This window comes from Callithrix jacchus, chromosome 18 (assembly GCF_049354715.1).
Source record: "Callithrix jacchus isolate 240 chromosome 18, calJac240_pri, whole genome shotgun sequence".
Lineage (NCBI taxonomy): Eukaryota > Metazoa > Chordata > Mammalia > Primates > Cebidae > Callithrix > Callithrix jacchus.
The window spans coordinates 30,934,911-30,957,728 of NC_133519.1; the positions used below are offsets into that span (position 1 = coordinate 30,934,911).

At 40.2% G+C, this 22,818-nt stretch overlaps 1 protein-coding gene and 1 non-coding gene across 8 annotated transcripts in view; both read right to left on the reverse strand.

Annotated features, from left to right (window-relative positions):
- The window catches only part of METTL13 (methyltransferase 13, eEF1A N-terminus and K55), a 60,434-nt gene that overhangs the window by 25,739 nt on the left and 11,877 nt on the right, over nucleotides 1–22,818 (reverse strand). The gene's annotated exons all lie outside the window — the stretch shown is intronic.
- LOC118149360 (small Cajal body-specific RNA 20) lies at nucleotides 10,980–11,077 on the reverse strand. Its single transcript, XR_004736742.1, has one exon.

The following is a 22,818-nucleotide window of genomic DNA, read 5'->3' on the forward strand; positions in this document are numbered from 1 at the left end:
CTGCCTCCCTTCTGTGAGCATAAAAAAGCAGTAACAACCACAACATTTTAAGCTAAAAATACTAGAGATTTTCTAAAATTGTAAGAATAACACAGAAATATTTTCGATATATTGTAACATTAGACCCTAGCATTAATCGTTTAAAATACTTATTTGAAGCTTATTTCTCTCAATGTTTAACTATGAAATATAATTTTTAGGTATGTGTTATTATTAGTATACTTAGTTAATTTAAGCCAATTAGATAATAAAATGCTTTTATGTTTTATTAGGATCCCAAGTGGTTACCATATGATTTAAAATGCAAGCTAAATTTAGATAAAGCCATTCAGTACCGTGGAGTATTTTTTCTAAAAATATAAATCCAGACCTCTGGATATATAATTTGCAGTCAGACTTACTTAACTAAAACATACTCATAATTTTGGTAACAATATTCAATTGATTATTGCTATGATTAATTTCAAAATAAGAAATAGGAAATAAAAAGTATCTCTGACAATTTGGGAGGCAGAGGATGAGAGAGGCAAAATAATGCTCCCCCTGCAAAGATGTCTACCTCCTAATCCCCAGAACTGAAACTGTAAATGTGTCAGGTTACAAGGCAAAGGAGAGTGAAGGTTGTAGATGCAATAATGGATGCTACTCAGCTGAAGTAGTGAGATTATCCAACTAAGCTCAATGTAATCACAAGAGTCTCCCTTTTTTTTTTTTTTTGAAACAGAGTCTTACTCTAGTAAGACTCTCTTATAGTCTGGAGTGCAATCTGGACTGTCTGGAGTGCAGTGGCACGATCTTGGCTCACTGCAACCTCTGCCTCCGAGGTTCAAGCAATTCTCTTGCCTCAGCCTCCTGAGTAACTGGGATTACAAGCATGTGCATGCCCAGCTAACTTTTGTCTTTTTAGTAGAGACGAGGTCTCACCATGTTGGCCAGGCTGGGCCACAAGGGTCCTTTAAAGTGGAAGAGGGAGAGACAGGAGGGCTTGGCCCAATGTTTCTGGTTTTGAAGATGAAGTCAGGCCACCATGAACCAAGGAAAGGGGTTGGCCTCTAGAAGCTGGAAAAGAAATGGACTCTCCTGTAGAGGCTCCAGAAGAAACACAGCCCTGTTGACACATTGATTTTAATTTATTGAGACTTGTCAGACTTCTGACTCACCCAACTGTAAGAAAATAAATTTGTATTTGCATATAGCACTAGTTTTTGGTAATTTGTTACAGTAGTGATAGGAAACTAATACAGAGCATAAACGAGAGAGAGAGAGAGAGAATGAGAGGAAGAGAGAAGAATGTGTGGTTGAGGTTTTTGAGGAGTCTTCAATTCCACATATTTAGCTTCGGGCTGTCGGGCCACAGGGAGTCAACAGAGAACCAGGGTCATGACAGAAAGACCTGATCTGAGAGATGTTCTCAGGAAAGACTGAGGTGCTTGATGACTGACTGAACAGGGGGAGTAAAAGACTGAGGGACTCATAAATGGCTACCATATTGGCCTCTGGATGACTGAGGAAATAGTCTGTAGAAAGAAAGGGGGAAGGAGAAAGGAGTATTATTTGTACAATTGTTACTTGAAAAGAATTTAGAGGTTATCACTCCAGTAAAAACCAGAGCCAGAACTAAAAGCCAGTCTCCCCACCCTGCATGCCTATCCCACGGCTCATACACTTCTCACTTCCTGTCAGTAGTAGGTCCAAGACATTAAAATGTTTCATGAGTGGGATATAAAATTGAGTAAAGGGAATCTCTCTTTAGTATACAAGGAGTGGCTCATATAATGCCAGAAGCTATTTCATATTGGAAATTATCTTAGGAATGGGTTTGTTTTCCGTATTTGAGAATTTTAAAAATGAATGATCTCCTGTGTCTTGGGATAATGGAATGCAGGCATAATAACATACTAGGGTAACATTATGCCATTTTATTAGCTGAGTGTTAACACTTTTCTTGACAATACTGTTGACCTAAAAAGTGACTATTGAGCTGATACTGGATTCCTAAGATTGGAATGATCATAATAGCTACTTATTTATTTATTTAAGACAGGATCTTCCTTTGTCAACCAGGCTGGAGTACAGTGGTGCAATCACAGCTTACTGCAGCCTTGACTTCCTAGGCTCAAACAATCCTTCCACCTCAGCCTCCTGAGTAGCTGGGACTACAGATACGAGCCCCCATGCCTGGCTAATTTAAAAAAAATTTTTTTTTTCTAGAGGCACGGGGTTTCTGTATGTTGCCCAGGCTGCTTTCAAACTCCTGGCTTCAAGGAATCCTCCCACCTCAGCATCCCAAAGTACTAGGATTACAGGTGTGAGACACCATGCCCAGACCATAATAGTATTCTTTAGTTTGTATAGCACTTGTGATTGGCCAAGAATTTTTCTCATACATTACTTTGAGTTCATGGGAAGGAGGTTCAGAGCTGCAGAGTTAATTTTCACTCTGGCAGCGAATCTCTTTGGGAGATTGTGCCAGCCTTATACAAGATTAACAAATTAGTATCAACGTGGATGATTACACACTGCTTTCTTATATATGTAAACATATATATACCTATACATATGTAATTGAGGCAAAATTCCAATTGACTAAAAATAAGTGAAAATAGTTATATAAGACTGAGCGAATTCAGCCATGACTGCCTCTGGGTATCATATTTGATTCCCAGGGTTTTCTTTGTGCAGTAGTTTCCCACTTTGTCACTAAGGGCATCTGGTGATGGATGGGTTTCCTCATATGCATGGACCGAACGACATTAATCTAGGGCATATTATACATGGCCAGTTGTTTGCCTTTAGGGCCAGTAGGCAGTAACATTTTGAAAGCTGGAAGGCTGGGAAGATGAAGGAATGATGCCAAGGTTAACAGGCTGTGCCTGAATACATTTGACCCCTACATGAGGGGCCTCACAAGGCCTCCTTTTGACCATCTTTGTTTTCTACAGCCTCGATACTGGAAAAAACTACAAGGGTAAGCTATTAGACTGTTTTCTTCATAATTTTATCTAAACTTCAGTTTCTTTGCAGGAATAGAAAAACTTGAAAAACATTTTGTTTTTCTCCTATACTCTAGCACTTGGGTGCCTAACCCATGACCATCTCATATATCCTATTTTTATAGAGGATCTCTGTCCTCAGCCCATGACAGTATTTTTCCACCACTAAGGGAATGGATTTTAAAACAGCATTTAATAAATAAAATTCACTTAAGTACTCCACCCAGAGTATTTTTTAACATTCAGATCTAGAGTCCTCAAAGAAACCAGAAGAACAAAATTCCCTTTAGTCCCACAAAAAAGTTATAGTTATATGTAATACTTCTCTAAAACTAAAACTGTTTGCTTGCCATGGGGCTGCAACAATGACCTTTTCCTAAGAAGAATCTCAAATTATGGTGCCAAAATATTTTACTGTTCTTAATCCATCTCATCTTTCAATGGTATATCTTCATCATCACTGCTGACATACAGTAGAAAATAATTTTCCAAATATGTCAAAATTTCATCCAAGCAGCAGCTCTGGTGTTTTTAAGTTTTAAAAATTAAAAAAAAAATTTTTAAATGTTAAACAGTTTGTCATGTCAGCTCTGGTGTTTGAAGACTCAAATGAGAAACATTCTCAGAGAATATGGTATATTTCTGAAGACAGCTGACAGAAGAAGGAACCTTTAGCTAGAAATGATATAGCACAGAAGTAAGCAAGGGATTTGTAATCAGATTGATCTAGACATGAGCCACCATGCTGGGCTGATTTTTTTTAAATAGGACTTTTTAAACTGAGATATATGTCACATGAAATTCACCATTCAAAAGTGTGCACTGAGCAGGCATGGTGACTCACACCTGTAATCTCAGAACTTTGGGAGGTTGAGGCAGGAGGATCACTTGAGGCCAAGAGTTCAAGACTAGCCTGGGCAACACAGGGAGGCCCTTGTCTCTACAAAACAATTTAAAAATTAGGAGGGCATGATGGTGTATGTGTATGATCCCAGCTACTTGGGAGGCTGAGGTGGGAGTGATTACTTGAGCCTGGGGCTGGTGAGGTGTGGAGTGGAAGTGGGCCAAGACTGCAATGAGCTGTGACTGCACCACAGCACTCCAGCCTGGGTGACAGAGTGAGACCCTGTCTCAAAAAAAGTATACATTTCCATGATTTTTAGTACATTCACAATGCTGTGTAACCATTACCACTGTCTAATTCCAGAACATATCCATCATCCCTACCTATTAGCAATTAGTCCTATTTTCCCCTTCTCCCCCTAGAAACCACTTACCTATCTTCTGTCTTTAATAGATGTGCCTATTCTGGATGTTTCACATAAACAGAATTATATCTTATGTGGTCTTTTGTGTCTGACTTCTTCCATTTACTATAATGTTTTCAAGGTTCATCTTTGTCATAGCATATAACAGTACTTTATTCCATTTTATGATAGATAATACTCCATTGTGTAAATAAATGTGCCATATCTATTTGTCAATAGAGGGACTTTGGGTTGTTTCCACTTTTTTGGCTATTATGAATAATGCTTCTATGAACATTAATGTACAAGAATTTGTAATGAAAAACATGTTTTTGGTTATTTAGAATATATAGGAGTAGAATTGCTGGACCACATGGTAAATTTATGTTTAACTTTTTGAGAAACACAATGATCATACTTTTATAAAAGTATAACTCTGTCCATGTCACTTTCCAGTGGCTTCCCAATGTATTAATAATGAAATCTAGAATCTTAGTATACCCTTACATGATCCAACCTCGTCTTCTATCATTATCCTTGTTCACAAAGCTCCAGACACACTGACCTGCCCCTTCCTTCTCAAAAATGCCAATTTCCTCAGTGTTGGGAAAATTGGATATCCGTATGCAAAAGGATGAATCTGGACCCTTATCCTACACCGTATACAAAAACTAACTGAAAATGGGTAACACTGTAAAACTTCTAGAGGAAAACTTAGGGGGAAAACTTCAAAACATTAGATTTGGCAATGAATTTTTGGCTATGACACGAAAAGTATAGGTAACAAAAGCAAAAATAGACAAATGGGACTACATTAAACTTAAAATCTCCTATGCATCAAAGGAAACAATCAGCAGAGTGAAAAGACAACCCATGGGATGGAAGAAAATACTTACAAATCACATATCTGATAAGTTGTTAATATCTAGAATATACAAACAGCAAGAACAACAGCAAATTTTTAAAAAGGGCAAAGGACTTGACATTTCTCCACATTTCATATGGCCAACAGCATATGAAAAGGTGTTCAACATCACTAATCATTAAAGAAATGCAAATTTTTAAAAATGAGATATCATCTCACACCCACTATGATGGCCATCAAAGAAAACCCAGAAAATAAGCATTGAGGATGTGGAGAAACCAGAACCCTTGTGAACTATTGGTAGGAATGTAAAATAGTACAATCACTGTGAAAGAGTTTGGAAGTTCCTCAAAAATTGAAAAGAGAATTACCACCTGATCCAGCAAACTCACCACTAGATACATATTCAAAGTACTTTAAAGCAGACTCTTGAACAGATATTTGCATACCCATGTTCATTGCAGATTTATTCACAATAGCCAAGAGTTGGAAGCAACCTAAATGTCCATTGATGGATGAATGGATAAACAATGTGGTATATATATGTAGTGGATATATTCTGCCTAAAAAAGAGAGAAGTCTTGTCACGTAATACAATATGGGTAAACCTTGAGGACATTATGCTAAGTGACACAAACCAGTCACAGAAAAGATAAATACTAAATGATTCCACTCCCATGAGGTATCTAAAGTAGTCAAATGATAGAAGCAGAAAGTAGAATTGTGGCTACCAATGGCTCAGGGGCCAGGAATGAGGTGGTTTTTCAATAGGCAGAGATTTCAGTTTTGTAAGATGAGGAAGTTCTAGACATCTATTGCACAACAATTTGAATGTAGTTAACACCACCAAACTGTACACTTAAAAATGGTTAAGATGAGGGCCGGGCACAGTGGCTCAAGCCTGTAATCCCAGCACTTTGGGAGGCCAAGGCGGGTGGATCACGAGGTCAAGAGATCGAGACCATCCTGGTCAACAAGGTGAAACCCCGTCTCTACTAAAAAAATACAAAAAATTAGCCGGGCATGGTGGCGCGTGCCTGTAATCCTGGCTACTCAGGAGGCTGAGGCAGGAGAATTGCCTGAACCCAGGAGGCAGAGGTTGCAGTGAGCCGAGATCAAGCCATGGCACTCCAGCCTGGGTAAAAGAGCGAAACTCTGTCTCAAAAAAAAAAAAAAATGGTTAAGATGGTTTTTTTTGAGATGGAGTCGCCCAGGCTAGAGTACGGTGGCACAATCTTGGCTCACTGCAACCTCCACCTCCTGGGTTCAAGCAGTTTTCACACCTTAGCCTCCCAAGTAGTTGGGATTAAAGGTGTGTGCCACCACGCCCAGCTAATTTTTTGTACTGTTTTGGTAAAAACAGGATTTCACCATGTTGGCCAGGTCTTGAACTCCTGGCTTCAAGTGACCATCTCTCCTCTGCCTCCCAAAGTGCTGAAATTACAGGTGTGCACCACTGCCCCCAGCTTAAGATGGTAAATTGTGATTTTTTTTAACCACACTTTAAAAAATAATAAATTTTTCTTAATGCCAAACTCTTTCTTGCCTACCAGCCTTTCCTCTTGCTGTCCTTTCTGCCTGGGACACTCCCACTTTTTGCATGATTGGTTTCTTTTCATACTTCTAGTTCCAGCTTAAATGTTACTCCGTCAGAGATATCTCCCTTGATAATGCCATTCTTTTAAATAGGCCCCCCATGAGTCTCAGTCTCAACAACTTGTTTGTTCTTTTTAAAAGACTTATCACAATCTGTAATTATATATTTATTTGTGTCAGTCTTTCCTACTAGAATATAAAGTCTATCAAGACAGCAACTATGTCTGTTTTATTCTTTACCACTATTATTATTATTATTATTATTGAGATAGGCTCTCACTCAATCAGCCAGGCTGGAGTGCAGTGTTGTGGTCTCAGTTCACTTGTAGCCTTGATCTCCCAGGTTCCAGTGATCCTTGTACCACAGACTTCCAAGTAACCAGAACTGCAGGTCCATGCCTGGCTAATTTTTTTTTTTTTTTTTTTTTTTTTTTTGGTAAAGGTGGGGTTTCACCATGTTGCCCATGCTGGTCTCAAATTCTTGGGCTCAAGTGATCTGCCCACCTCAGCCTCTCGAAGTGCTAGGATTACAGGCGTGAGCCATCGTGCCTGGCCTATGTCTGAATTTTAAACCACACACCTGCCTTGGTAATGGATACACAATAGGTATCTAATATATGTTTCTGAATGAACAAATGAGTCTATGTAAACTGGGAAGAATAACATCTAGCTCATGGAGTTGCTGTGACAGTCAGGTGCAGTAACATGTATAACTCAGGGCCTCCCTCATGGTAAAAACTCAACCATTTTTTTCAGGGAAGGATATGTCGATTGTACCAGATGATTTTTAAATGATAATCCAACTCCAAGGTTCTCAGGAATGTTGCAAGGGCAGTGGGCAAGGCAGGGCTATATGCAGACTAACAAGCGGAACACCTGCATTCTAGTCAGGAAGTGCAACTCTGCCAATAGGTAAGATCTTTCATGCCTGGGCCCTAGAGTCATTATTCTTTGCTCAGAACTTCCCAATATTCTCAAAGTTCTCCACACCTTATGGGAAAGGATGAAATACTTAAAGTAGGAGTTCCAAACCTAGGGAACCTTGAGGAACCATGGAGAGAATTCAGGTCTGTGAACATGGATGGGGGAACAGATGACATCTTTATTTCCACTGATCTCTAACAGAAAGTCAGCATTTCTTTTATTATAAGTGTTGCCCTCCTCAAAAAATCAAAACCCTCAGTAGTATTAGCTGTACCTGTGATTTTGTTACCAATACAAATCACTAAGATTGTTCTACATTACTATCATAACTTGAAATATTGTTTATGCTCATTACTAATTCAAAAGTATGAAAAACATTAGGCCTGCCATTAGATTTTGTTATTTAATAAGTTAAAAAGCATAGATATTAATATTTCACAAATTTTACCTTTAAAATGTGTGATAACATTATTTTAATATCACAGGGTTACTCTGTAATTCTGTGTATTTTATTTTGATATATCTGGAAACATTCTAAGTGGTCCATTGACTTCACCAGATGGCCAAAAGGGTTCTTGGTACATTTATGTGTTAATGATGCACAGAGCCTATTATGAGAAAAACTTGAGACTATAATGATCCCACTCCCCATTCAAATTAGGAAGGTGCTGAGAGACCGAAGAATGACTCAGACAAGTCCAGCTTGACAAGCAGATGAGTTTATTAGGACTTACATGCAGGTCACACCTGGATGGCTGCAGGAGAGCTCTAGAGATTCACAACTACCACCTATCTTTAAGCTCCTTCTAAGCTAACTTTCTGGTGCTTTGCCTACTGCATTTGAGTGATGAGACTTTTTCTTGGTAGGTTCTCAGGGACACCTGCTCTTTGGCTGGGCACCATAGCTGTTGACTCACCACCCAGGCTTCAGGGTTCAGACAGTAGACATACAGCCTTAAATAACCTGAGAACCTGGCCGGGCACAGTGGCTCATGTCTGTAATCCCAGCACTTTGGGAGGCCAAGGCACACAGATCACTTGAGATCAGGAGTTCAAGACCAGTCACGCCAACATAGTGAACCCCCATCTCTACTTAAAATACAAAAATTAGCTGGGTGTGATGGCTCATGCCTGTAGTCCCAGCTACCTGGGAGGCTGAGGCAACAGAATCATTTGAATCTGTGAGGCAGAGGTTGCAGATCACACACTCCAGCCTGGGCAAAAGAGCAAGACTCCAACTCAAAACCAGAAACAACAAAATATTTAAGGACCCATCACATTACACAATTCCTGTCACACAACAGAAGTTCCATGAATCTTCATGATCTTAAGAATTTATATTCCCATACTTTGGGTTCTACCTTGACTCTGTAATTATGTAAAGAACAAAGCAGAAAGGCCGGTTTGACTCTTAGGGAAAACTTGATTACGTTTTTTAAAAAGTCTTGTTATCAAAAGGCTTATTGTTTCTCTTCAATTTTTCATCATGTGAAGAAAGTCTGAAATGTATCTATTTAAGTTATTTTGCTGACATCATTTCATTCCTTCTAAATAACTGCTAATATACTACTTGTGACTATAGCACTTAAGGCAAGGAACTATAATGGAGCCCTTGTGATTTGTGATGTCATTTTAACTCAGTGAAATATAACTATGACTCTGAGACCAACTTTTCATGAGTTTTGTCTTAATATTTCAAATGAATGTCAGCAGATGACGTAGAATCTCCTCTGCTTATAAAAGGATAAAAATTGAAAACAAAAACATTCTCAACTCTAATAAACGGAAACTGCAATTCCAAATACTCAAACTAATGCTAAATTATTTTGTGCTAAATATTTTATATTCAGTATTTAATACTGAATAAATATCTAAACTTACTAGGCATGCTAAAAGACAGAGTCATATGATCAAAAGCCAAGAAAAAATAGACAATAGAAAGTAACCCACAGGTAATCTGGGTATTAGATTAGTAAACAAGAACTTTGACTAAAATGTTCAAGAAAATAGACAAAAAGATATAGAAGTTCACCAGAGAATTAGAATCTACTTTTTAACATAAATTATGCAACCAAAAATATTTATGATAACTGAAATTAAGAGAAGCCAGGAAAATCAAGGGCGTATGGCAGCAGGAACCACTGAGCAGATGGGGAAATGTCGCTATGCACATGGATGCTGATGCTGACTCAGCACCTTCAGCTGCATCTCTGGAGTCCTGTGTCAGGCTGGAACCCTGAAATCCAATGCAGACTCAAAAAACTTGTGTACCCATTTTAAAAAAGAAAACTTTAAAAATGTAAACTCTGACATTTATGTTCAAGAGTATCCTCCTAGTACTATATTGCAGTAAACAGGCACCAAAACATAAAGTTCTCTGTCAAAAGCAATTCTTCAAGAAGCACATGCCTGTAGTCTCAGCTACTCAGCAGAATGAGACAGGAGGATGCCCTGAGCCCAGGGGTGTGAGGCTACAGTGAACCATGATCACGCCACTGCATTCCAGCCTGGGTGAGAGGGAGATCCAGTCACTGCTCCAAAAAAAAAAAATTGTCAAAATGATTCTAAACCCACGTACATTTTAAAATTTTCTATCATGACATTTAAAAAAAATAGCTGGACAATTAGCTATTGATCTGTTTATAAAGGATTAGGGAAAAAATGATGGCACAGCAATTGCCAAAAAGCTTTCTTTAAAATTATTGCATAAGGATGGCTGATACAGTTTGGCTCTGGGTCCCATCCAAATCCCATGTTGAACTGTAATTCCCAATGTTGGGGGAGGGACCTGGTGGGAGGTGACTGGATCACAGGGGCAGATTTTCCCCTTGCTGTTCTCATGACAGTGGGTTCTCATGGGATCTGATGGTTTAAAAGTGTGTGGCACTCCCCCCTTCACTCTTTTTCTCCCGAAGACATACTTGCTTTCCCTTTGCCCTTCTGCCATGACTGTAAGTTTCCTGAGGCCTCCCCAGCCATGCTTTCTGTATAGCCTGTGGAACCATGAGCCAATTAAACCTCTTTTCTTTATAAATTACCTAGTCTCAGGTAGTTCTTTACAACAATGTGAGAACAGACTAATACATTGGCTATCACTGGGGCTGTGGCCACATTTCCTACAGTTAATTTTATAATCCATATTTCAGACTTGAACCTACCTAACATTAAAATATACATTATAACCAGTATTATGAATTCAGAGTCACAGAAAAGATGGTAGGGAGTTTTTTGGTTAAATAATTCTCTTTAAAAGGTAGGGAGGGTTTGGTCTTACACAAAATAACAACAAACCCAGAGCCAGAAGGAAAACTGCTTTGTTATTATTATTATTTATTTTCTTTTTTCTTTCTTTTCACATGTGTGAAGCAGGAAAACAAGGTGGCTCAGCTCATGGCAGTCCTGATAATGATCCCTGAGGGCTGATCGTGGCCTCCAGCCTTGGCACGGAGGAAAGGGATGGCTTATTACTAATGATAAAAAACAGACATGTGATCTACCTCAGCATAGGGAAACTTGGATAGGTGACTTGGCAAGTCATGGATGATATATAGAAAGTTATTGTCCAGTTAACTTTTAAAAAGAATCATTTTGCTTATTTATACTTTAGGAGTAAAATACAAAGAGAAACTGTCTCCTGAAAATTGATCATGAAATTAAAATGTAACTTCAAGTATACTGATGAGGTAGAATAATTGCATGAAGTTCCAAGATATATATATATATATATATAGATAGATAGATAGATAGATAGATAGATAGATAGATATCTATATATATATTTTTTTTGAGACGGAGTTTTGCTCTTGTTACCCAGGCTGGAGTGCAATGGCACGATCTCAGCTCACTGCAGCCTCTGCCTCCTGGGTTCAGGCAATTCTCCTGCCTCAGCCTCCTGAGTAGCTGTCCAAGAGATATTTAAAGACAATAATAATGACCGATGAGGTTGAAAGTAATCAAACATCCTCTCCTTTCATTTCTCCATTTTATTTTTGTCACAAATTTTCATTGCTCATTTTCTTATTTCCCCTTCTATTGTCTTGAAATCAGTATCAACAGGCCAAACTCTTGCTAACCAATCTATAATAATAAAGCAGCCCAGAGAAGAGAAGCAAACCTATAAAAATGAGGAAATTAAATATTATCTTGTCTATAAGGCAACTAAAAGAGTATGCAAATATTATTTTACTGAGAGCTTATGATATTCTTGGAAGATAATAAGGAGGCAGAGATTATTTCCCTTGTTTTGCTGCCTGGGAAATGAAGCCAGTATTGAAAAGGTGACTTGGTAAAGGTCGTTAAGCAAGCAAAGTGCTTCTGAGATTCCTATGCCCTGGGAAAGCTGAAATACCCTCTTGCTTTCACTTCCTTGTTTTCTTTTTTTGTCTTGTCCTCTCATTCAAAAGCAAACTTTAAAAAATTAGAATCAAGTCAATAATATTTAATGTGCTTGTTCTATACAAAGTATCATGGAGGACAAAAAGGAATTTAAGACCTTGATTTAAAGGAGCAGTTAAAAATCACTATATTAGCCTGGATTCTCACTGCTGCTCAGTCATCCTTTTGTTTACCATTTACTATGCATATTTATCCGCTAAGATAACTGTTCCAAAATGCCTTTTCCTTCAAGCTCCCAACTTCAACACTGCTCTTTTGACTCTTAACCTTGCTTGCCTTTTTTACTGAATATTTTGAAGCTACCTTAGGAATTTTCTTCTCTCTTTTCAAAATCTCTTTTACTTCCTTCCCTCTTTCCCCCAAGAAAGGATACTATCATCATCTTGCTAGAACTCATCTTCTCTAGTGTGAAACTCTGATTGGCCCAAATTTGCAGGGGTATCACCACACCATTATTTTTTCTTTGATTTGCATTTCAATCCTACTCTCCCACTTGCCAGCTTCTTCTCCCTTAGTAAATATAAATTGGTTATTTCTGATGGTACCTGCCCCCACTACCACTTCAAGCTGCAATGTACTGTGTCCTTTCCCTTACAATTAAATTTATTCCAAAAGGAATCTGCAACCTGTAATTCCACTAATAATTAAACTTTTATAATATGGCTTTTGCTTCTATAATGTTACCGAAATACTTCGTGAAGACAAATAAAATAAAATAAAAGCATGTGAGTCAATAAATCGAATGGCTTTTTCTAGTCTTTGTTCTCAGCCTTCCCGGTTTCTCTGAAGTTTTTGATGCAAGTTTTGTACTGCCTTATCTTCATTGTTTTGCTCTCTACCACTCTGACCATTTCCCACTGACTGTTCTTCATCTTCCCACCGCTAAATACAGACATTCCTCTAGTTTTTGCCTTTTTCCTTATATATACTCTTTCTTAGATTCCTCTTCATAGAGATGATAACAGAAGCTGAAGATTCTTATCCTCTGAGAATTCCAATAATCTCTCCAAAAAAAAAGTACATATAAAGAAAAGAGCAGTATATTCTCACTTAAGTGGGAACTAAGCTATGGGTAAGCAAAGGCATACAGAGTGGTATAATGGACATTGGAGACTCAGAAGCAGGGAGGGTGGAAGGGAGGTGAGGAATAAAAAAACTACATATCGGGTATAATGTATACTACTCTAGTGACAGGTGCATTAAAATCTCAGATTTCGCCACTATATAATTCATCCATGTAATGAAAAACCACTTGTATCCCAAAAGCTATTGAAATATATATATGTGATACATATATATTATATATACATATATGTATGTATTATATATAATTAAAAAATAAAGGGCAGACCTTTTTAAATGTTTTCAATTGATACATAATTTTACATATTTATGGGGCACAGTGTGACGTTTCAATATATGTATACATTGTAAATAAACAAATCAAATCAGGATATTAGCATATCCATCACCTTATTTATCATTTCTTTCTTTCTTTTTTTTTTTTTTTGAGACGGAGTCTTGCTGTGTCACCGAGGCTGGAATGCAGTGGTGTTATCTCAGCTCACTGCAACCTCTGCCTCCAGGTTCAAGTGATTATCATGCCTCAGCCTCCCGAGTAGCTGGGATTACAGGCACGCACCACTGCTACTAATTTTTATATTTTTAGTAGAGACAGGGTTCCACTGTATTTGCGAGGCTGGTCTTGAACTCCCGATCTCAAGCGATCCACCTGGCTCAGCCTCCCAAAGTGCTGAGATTACAGGTATAAGCCACCACACCCAGCCACATTTATCATTTCTTTGTGATGAGAACATTTAAAATCCTCTCTTCTAGCTTTTTTGAAATATACAATATTGTTAACCATTGTCACCCTACTGTGAATAGAACACCAGAATTTACTCCTTCTAACTGTCACTTTGTACTTGTTGACCAATTGCTCCCTATGCCCCCATTCCCTTTCCCCTCCCCAGCCTCTGGTAACCACTATTCTATTCTCTACTTTTGTGAGATAATTGTTCTAAGAGATGACCTCCGCATGCAGCCCCCTCTAGCACAACCCTATAAAACTTACCTCCAGCCCCTGTCATTTTGCAAACAGCCCCTTCTCTGCTGTGCTGCCTGTTGCAATCTTGCAATGTATTTTCATACTTTCTCTAATAAATCTGCCTTTCTTTACCTATCTTGCCTTTCTTTAACTATCTTGGTAAATTCCTCTACCACCTGTAACACCAACCCAGCCCTAGATAGTCACTTGTGATGCTTTGGTGGCCCATACAGGGACTATTTGGGGACCTGTTCCCCTATAGTCTCCCTTTCCTGTCCTTCAACTCCAACCTCTTGGTGACAGCATCCAAGCCCAGAGACAGCTGAAGATCCATGGCCGGGGCCATTCTCAGCAGATCGGAAGGTCCCCATAAAAAGATGTCTGACCACCACTGCCTGATCAGGTAAGAATTCAGAGTCTACTTTCCTTTCCTGATCCTCTAGCAGACAAACTCTAGCATCCCTCTGGCAATTGATGACAACAGGCCGGGGCCACTCCTTGGTGTAGCCTGAAGACCAGAGGGTGAACAACTTTGGCTGCTTTACCCAGGAGGGAGGAAGACTCTTTCCTACACTTTCTGGTTAAAAGTCCCCAGTCCCTTTGTGTGGCAGAATTGCACATGTTTTAAGGAACTCGGACCCCCCCTTTCTCACTCTAAATTCTCCCATGAAGACAGCCAGACATCCTGCTCTGGATGTTCCAAAATCAGGTGATCTCAAGTGGCCTCAGAGCAGTGAGTGTCCCCATTCCTGTCCCTTCTCTCTTTGGGCTGGCAGTAGGCTGTCTTTTTCTCTTTACCCTTTTTCCTCATACCTGGGCTGATCACCCAGAATAAGGCATCAGTGCTGAGAGGTCTTTTCCGGTGGGCGGGACGCCCCTTTAGAAAGTGCACTCGTGTCCCTCTGCAAGGTGAGCAAAACCCTTTTCCTCAGCAGAATGCACCTAAAGAAAGTGTAGTTCGTGTCCCCAGCAGACATTACCTCCGAGTGGCTCATCATTTTCTAGTCCCAATATGGGATAAACCCCGTCTATTTCTTCAGACTCACCTCTGGGCTACATCCTAAAACATCAAGACAAATTTAACTCTCAGACTCTAAAAAAGAAACATCTAATTTTCTTTTTTTTTGAGGTTTCATCTTTTTAATAAGTTCTCTGAAGGACATCCTAAGCACTACATGAGACAAAACAGAATATTTTTTTCTGCTGGTATTAAAAAAAAAAGATATTTACAAACATTTTAAAGCAACTCTTCTATATAATCAGTTTGGTGATCTGAATTAGAGAATACCCCGAGATAATCATGTTCTTGATGCAGATTTCTTATAGGTACATTTGGAAATTGCTACCTAACCACAATAAACACTGTGTACAGGTTTTTTTTTAATGTTCCTGGATACACATTAATTTTAAAAACCAGCCTGGCCAAATGCCAGAACCATTATTGCTAGATCCAATAATCCTGAGAGCTCAAACTAAAAAACCGGTGAAAAATAATCGGACTCTACAAATGTTCCATAATTTTTCTTTAAACAAAAGGAAAAATATTTTAAAAAGATGACGCTGTCTAAAAGGTCTTTAGCTAGCTACCTTGGGAGCTCAATTTAAAAATAAGAAGTTGGCCAGGTGCAGTGGTTCACACCTATAATCCCAACACTTCGGGAGGCCAAGGTGGTTGGATGGCCTGAGATTAGGAGTTTGAGACCAGCCTGGCCAACACAGTGAAACCCCATCATTACTAAAAGGTGAAGGTGATGAAACCAAAACCACTGGACCACTGACTCTCCTTCACAGCGACCACCTCAGAGATAGGCCTGAAGCTGCTACAGTGGTCTTCCAGCGCCTGCTCATTGGTATTAAAGTTGCGCCTTCCCACGAAAAGCTTTCCTTCTTCAGAGAACATGGCAGCAAGTTAAAGTCCTGGAAATTAAAACTTAAAAAAGCCAGACAGACAGCAAACTCAGACGTGCAGAGAAAATAGGACACATCTAATTTTCTTGTGTAATATCTTAATAACATGGCCCCCATGCAGGAAATCCTCAAATTAGTCTCCTCAGTCTCATAACTTACAGCAGAATAAAAAGGACAGGGCTAAGGAAAAAGAAAAGCACAGAAAACACGGGGACAGAAGGCAGACTTAACTGCTGACTGCTTTATGAGACCCCAGCCCTATCTAGGTTGCCCTCAGAATATTCTCCAGGTAACTGCCATCAGTGCAGAAGGCCAGGCCACTGGAAGGCAAACTGCCCCAGTGGGATAAATGGGGAAAAGCCTCACACAGTTTGCCCCCTCTGCCACAAGCTTGGCCACTGGAAATGGGACTGCCCTGAGGGCTGAAGGGGCCCCAGGACAGAATTCCATCAGACACCCCTGATAGCCTTCTGCTGGGGTAGGGGTCTCTGCCCCAGCTGGCTTCCAAATCAAACACCATTATCAACAAAACAAAGCCAAAGGCAATTCTGGAGGCAGCAAGTAAAATTATAAATTTTCCCCTTGAGTTCAAGAGTTGCCTATAATGGAGATGTCTCCTCTAACCCGTTCTGAAAATAACCTTTTGCTTATACGGTGAAAACCTGGAAAATTACTGTCTGGATGTTAATAGCCTTTTAGACTGGGTCACTATTGGAACTGGATAGACCAATAAAAGAAAAAGGTTAAATTGAAAGATGGATGCATAATAAAAACATGGCTAGTCTTAGAAAATTATCTTGAGTAGTTAAAATCCTTTGCAAGCTTGAAAATGCTCAAAACTCCTTCTGGAAAAAACAGCAGTCACCTTGTGCTGCAGATCAGTGGCTAAGGCTTTGCCCTCTCACAATGGTGGCCTGCATTCAATTCTTATCTTTCAAAGTGAGTCCTTTGTGATTTAATACTTATGGTATTTTTGCCATTTATTGATTCTTTTCCCCTCTATGAACAGCTTCTGATCTCCTGTCTTGACATTTTCTTTTATCGGATTTACCTTTGGGGCAATTCTAGATCTTGTAAATCATTGACCATCTCTTTGGAGACAGCTCATGTGTCTCTGTTTAAGTCATCCTCTTAGTTAAGGCGTATTGATATCATAGACTAAATTACTGTTAGCAAAAGATTCAAAAGCCAGAAATACTAGTTATTTCTCCTGACTAAAATCTGGTAATAAAAGATTTTTAAAAGATTATTCTATTTTTTTTTTTTTTTTTTTTTTGAGACGGAGACGGTAGTTTCACTCTTGTTACCCAGGCTGGAGTGCAATGGCGCGATCTCGGCTCACCGCAACCTCCGCCTCCTGGGTTCAGGCAATTCTCCTGCCTCAGCCTCCTGAGTAGCTGGGATTACAGGCACGCGCCACCATGCCCAGCTAATTTTTTGTATTTTTAGTAGAGACGGGGTTTCACCGTGTTGACCAGGATGGTCTCGATCTCTTGACCTCGTGATCCACCCGCCTCGGCCTCCCAAAGTGCTGGGATTACAGGCTTGAGCCACCGCGCCCGGCCTAAAAGATTATTCTTTCAAAAGCTCTGTAGTTAGAAATAAACTTTAAGCTTATATTTGGGCTGTATGTGTACAGACATTGGTTTGTTTTTGTTTTTGTTTTTTTTGAGTCGGAGTTTCGCTCTTGTTACCCAGGCTGGAGTGCAATGGCGCGATCTCGGCTCACTGCAACCTCTGCCTCCTGGGTTCAGGCGATTCTCCTGCCTCAGCCTCCTGAGTAGCTGGGATTACAGGCACGCGCCACCGTGCCCAGCTAATTTTTTGTATTTTTAGTAGAGACGGGGTTTCACCATGTTGACCAGAATGGTCTCAATCTCTTGACCTTGTGATCCACCCGCCTCGGCCTCCCAAAGTGCTGGGATTACAGGCATGAGCCACCGCGCCCGGCCTCAGACATTGGTTTTTAAAGCCCCTGCTTTCTCTCTAAAAAATTCTCAGTTGATGGAATGTTGTCTTAATTCTCCATTTCTGTCTGTTATTTTATATGTGCTGTGTGTATGATGTTTATATAAAGAGTTCTAATTGGCTTAAAGAAAAATAAGCACTTGAACATATTGTCAGAAAAATTAAATCTTTAATGCCTTTTAGGTCACGTGACTCTAATAATCTTTAAAAAGACAGTTTAAAAGTTATTGGTAAAGTAAAAGATGTCTTCAAAGTTTACACATTTAAACCAAATTAGGCAGTCAGATACTGTTTGCTTTAAGGCTATAAACTGTTTCTAGGACTTTTAATAATTGGCTTGTTTTATAGCCATTAGATTCCAGGTAAGGCCTGGGGACATGGAGTTAGCCTGATCCCATGGCTAGGCTGGGAAGAGTCAGATATTATCTTCAGCTCTGTCCTTGTCCTGACCTCTGCAATCTTGTATATGGTTAAAATTACTCATCAGGTTTTTCACCAAAAATAAAAGTTTCTGAGAGTTAACATTGTAACATGTACTTGAGACTACTGGAGAAACAGTTTACATTCAAGGTGTAGAAGCAAAGTAGAATGTGTTTTTGGTGGGAGGTTATAAGAAGGCATGGAAATGTGGCTTTTGTTAAAGGGAATGTAATTTTGTCTTGCTCAGAGGGTTTTAAGGATTAGCCTAATCTACAGGAGTAATGGGATAAAACTGAAGGTTTAAGCAAGTAAAAAAGTAAGTTGTGTAAGGCTGATCTTGTAAAAAGTTCTGTGGATATTAAAAAGCTGGCTAAGATTTGAAGAGGATTGTTTAGTTTCCCCATAGGTTGAACACTGAAATAAAAGCACACTAACGCAGGTCCAGAATCTGGGCCACGTGTCTGAATAACAGTTTTCTTAGATCATTAATCTGCTGTTTAACAGAAGTCGATAAAGGGTTATAAGAGGTTTATGGAAATCTTACCTTATGGTCAAACTAATATAGATGGGATAGATTTATTTATATGATTTTATTATGAATTGGACTTAACATTAATAGAAACTAGTACAAAGGTGCCATTTGACTTTCTCTTTTAAACAAGATTTTCATGTAATATTAAAAAATGAAATAATTTTATTTGCCTTTTAAATGAATGACAGAAAAAAGAGGGAAGAAAAAGGAGACAGATTAAGCTGTCCGCATGCTGTCTTTATTGCAGCCTGTTTTGAAAGTTGAGTCTCCCCTTATCAGCAAGTAAAGATTTTTGCCTTTTAAAAATTCTGGACTTAACATTTTGGCTAAATGTTTTGCCTAGATATGCTCCCCCTCTCCGATGAATGCCTTCCTCCAGCATCATCCAATATCCCAGGTCCCACAACCCAGAGCAATGGCTCACAGGGACTCCTGATAGACCAACAACCATAGGTAGGGTTAACTCTATGCCCCTCATCAACAGGAAGCAGTTGGAACATGAGACCTCTACCCCAATGCCAAAAATCTGTCATTGCTATTCCATCATGGGGGAATGTCGATTCCTCATAAGTAAGCAACAATGAGAAAGGGGCCTCAGGTGGGGAAATGCCCCAGGTAGGGAAGAATAATAAACAATTGTTCTGAGAGATGACCTCATTCCACACAATGGCCTCATTCTGCACATAGCCCTATGCAGTACAACCCTATAAAACTTCCCTTCCACCCCTGCCTCTTTGCAGATAGCCCCTTCTCTGCTGTACTGCCTATTGCAATTTTGCAACATATTTTCATACTTTCTTTAATAAATCTGCCTTTCTTTACCTACAACTGTCTTGGTAAATTCCTCTACTACCTGTGACACCAACCCCAGATAGTCACATCTGTGAGAAACGTATCCTCAGTGGTCCAGAAGATATGCTGCCTGCCCCAAACAGTGTGTCAAAACCATCTGGCCACATAACAGAGTACACGCTAGGGAACAATTCATTGAAACTTCCAATGAAGATCAGGTAGGGGATTTTCCAAGTGACAGGTCAGAAAAGGAGGCCTCATCTTTGGTCACGGTGGACTCAAAAGCAAATGAAAATCTTTCTGTTGAGAACATACTGAAGCAGTTTCCCTGTTGCAGGGCATTGGAGAAAGCCCCATGGAAGACCAAGGCAGCCTCAAGAACATGGAATATATGTCTCCTCTGCACATGATTTATGAAGGCAACTATAAGGATGAAGACTCTTCAGCTGCTCCTGAAGTTCTCAGCATAACATCTGGCAAATCAATGGATGAGGAAGAAGATGGTTCCCATATGTGAACTTCACATAATCTTGAGTGGATTCTGGAAAATCTCAGTAGCGATGAGGATGACTCTTCAGCTTCCCATAAGGGCCACATACACAATGACCTCATTCTGAATGTTCTGCAGATCTGAAAAGAAGATGCTGGCAATATATCAACTTTAGGAGAAAGTAAGTGGATTCTGAAGAGGATATGCGATGAGAAGGACTCTCCAGCTCCCTGACCACCTTCACATCACCAGCACTCTCTTCAGGGTGCAACCTCTACACCAAGGTCTCTGAGCAGACACCAGAGTGAGGGAAAGATGGAGCTCCTTACAGCTAGAAAGTTATTTCTCATCCTGATAACTCTCATTTGCATCATACAGGTCCCATTAGTACAGTCATCTCCAAATGGGCCACTCTTCTGTTACCCAGAATAATTTTCTCATTACGTTGGGACTCCAAGTATAGATGTTTTCCTCCTTGCCGTCTACTGTAAGAGTCAATTAACAGTAGGCTCCAGTCACTGGACTTGTGGTCAGCCTTATTCATAGGATCTCAGAGTTCACCTATAGAAAAGAAAACTGCTTGGTGTTTGGTGACTGCCATAAATTAATAAGCATAGTGCACTACCTGAACTTTGTCATTTTTGTCTTTTTCATTTTTTTATCCATCCTGGCTATCCTGGGAATCTCTCTGTTCACTAAACCCATTCCTGTTGTACATACTGTCTAAACTGTTCAACATGAATGATGTCTTATGCTAATGAGGATAAGGAGACACCCTCACTCTAAAAAGCTGTTAGAAAGAACCTATGTGAAGGACCAGTGGGACAATTTATCTATCTTGCTATTTCATTAATTCGCTATGAGACTACATGCTTGGGTTGGGCACCATGCTCTCTGCCTGTGCTTAGGGCACCAGGTGAGGAGCTAAAAGGTCACCTGTGGGGCCACTAGTGATGGCGACACTTGGCTGGAATGCTCCTGGCCCCAGGCCAGCCACCAGGCATCCCAATAGCTGGAATCACTGACACCCCTGCCTCCCAGCATAGGACCCAGGCAAGGACCAATGGACTCCAGAGCACTCGCTGCCCAGAGGCCACAGATGTTTGATGTAGTAGGGGCATCTCTTGGCGGGATCCAGCCTGGGGAACCAGCCTGGGGAACTGAAAGCTCCACAGCTGTAGGGATAATACAGTGCCCACGTCCAGGATTTGAGGTAGGGTAGTTGTATCAGAGTCAGAAGACTGGGGCAAGTTGCCTGTGGACTTCTGAGAGTGAAAAGAAGTCAAGCGAAATGTTTGTCTTCGTCCTTGCCCTCATGCCAGCAATATAAGCCTCAGGCTGGGATTTCTTTTAAAGCCCATAGTATTCCCTCACCTAAGTCCTAGTATAATCATTTCCTTGAGTGCCTGTGCAACAGCTGATGTGCCAAGCTCCATGTTTGTATCTGATCTTCACAGCAGCCTTAAAGCATTATCCCATTTCACCTCCAAGGAATCTGAGGCTGTGAGATAAATAACTTGCCCATGATGAGTAGAGAAGCCAGGACTGGCATCGGAAGCTGCTTTTCTCTGGAGCCTGGAGTGTTCGTCCTGAAGCTGCTCTTCTGCATTCTCTGCGGTTGGTGCTTTCCAGTTACTATTTGTGCTTTACCAAGAGCAGTTGGCCCTACTGCCTTCCTCGTCCCTTCTTCCCTTCCTTAATCTGGTGACTTCCTGTGGCCAAGAAGAGGGTCTGCAATACTGTTGCTCTACTTCATGTAAAATGACTGAAATCTTGTGGAGAAATTGTGAAGTGAACTTGGGAAGCACACTAAAGAAACCTATGTTGGAAGCTTAGAAAAAAAAAGTACCTGGAGACAAGTACTCCAATAGAAGCTCTGCCTTTACCATGAGAACATGCCAGGGCCAGCCTGCTGGAGGGAGACATGTGGAGCAGAACTAAGTCACCCCAGCCAACCTCCAGACCTGTGAGGCACCAGCTGATAGCTGGCTGTTCCCCAGTCTCATGAGTGAGCCCAGCTGAGACCTGAAGAGCTGCCTAGGCTAAATCACCAACTTATAGATTTGTGAGCTCAAAGGAAATGATGAAGAAAGTGTTCTTGGAATTCCCTTCTGGCAGAGTCTTGTAAGCTTTGCTTTCATTTGTTAGTGAAATGCTTGACATTTTTCCCTCACTTGATTTATTTCTTTAAAGACAAGAGTCTTACTCTGTCGCTCAGGTTAGAGTGCAGTGGTGCCATCTTGGCTCACTACAACCTCTGCCTCCTGGGTTTAGGTGATTCTCCTGCCTCAGCCTCCCAAGTAGCTGGGATTACAGGTGTGTGCCACTACCCCCAGCTAATTTTTGTATTTTTTTAGTAGAGATTGGGTTTTACCATGTTTGTGAGGCTGGTCTCAAACTCCTGACCTTGTAATCCACCCACCTCAGCAGATCTGCCTACCTTGGCCTCCCAAAGTGCTGGGATTACAGGCATGAGCCACCACACCCTGCCTTTTCCTTCACATTATAAACATTATGTACACATTATTCAGAATTCTAATAGGAAGTTATTTCCCCCTTCCTGGCCAACATGGTGAAACCCCATCTTTACGAAAAATACACCAATTAGCTGGGTGTGGTGGCATGTGCCTGTAATCTCAGC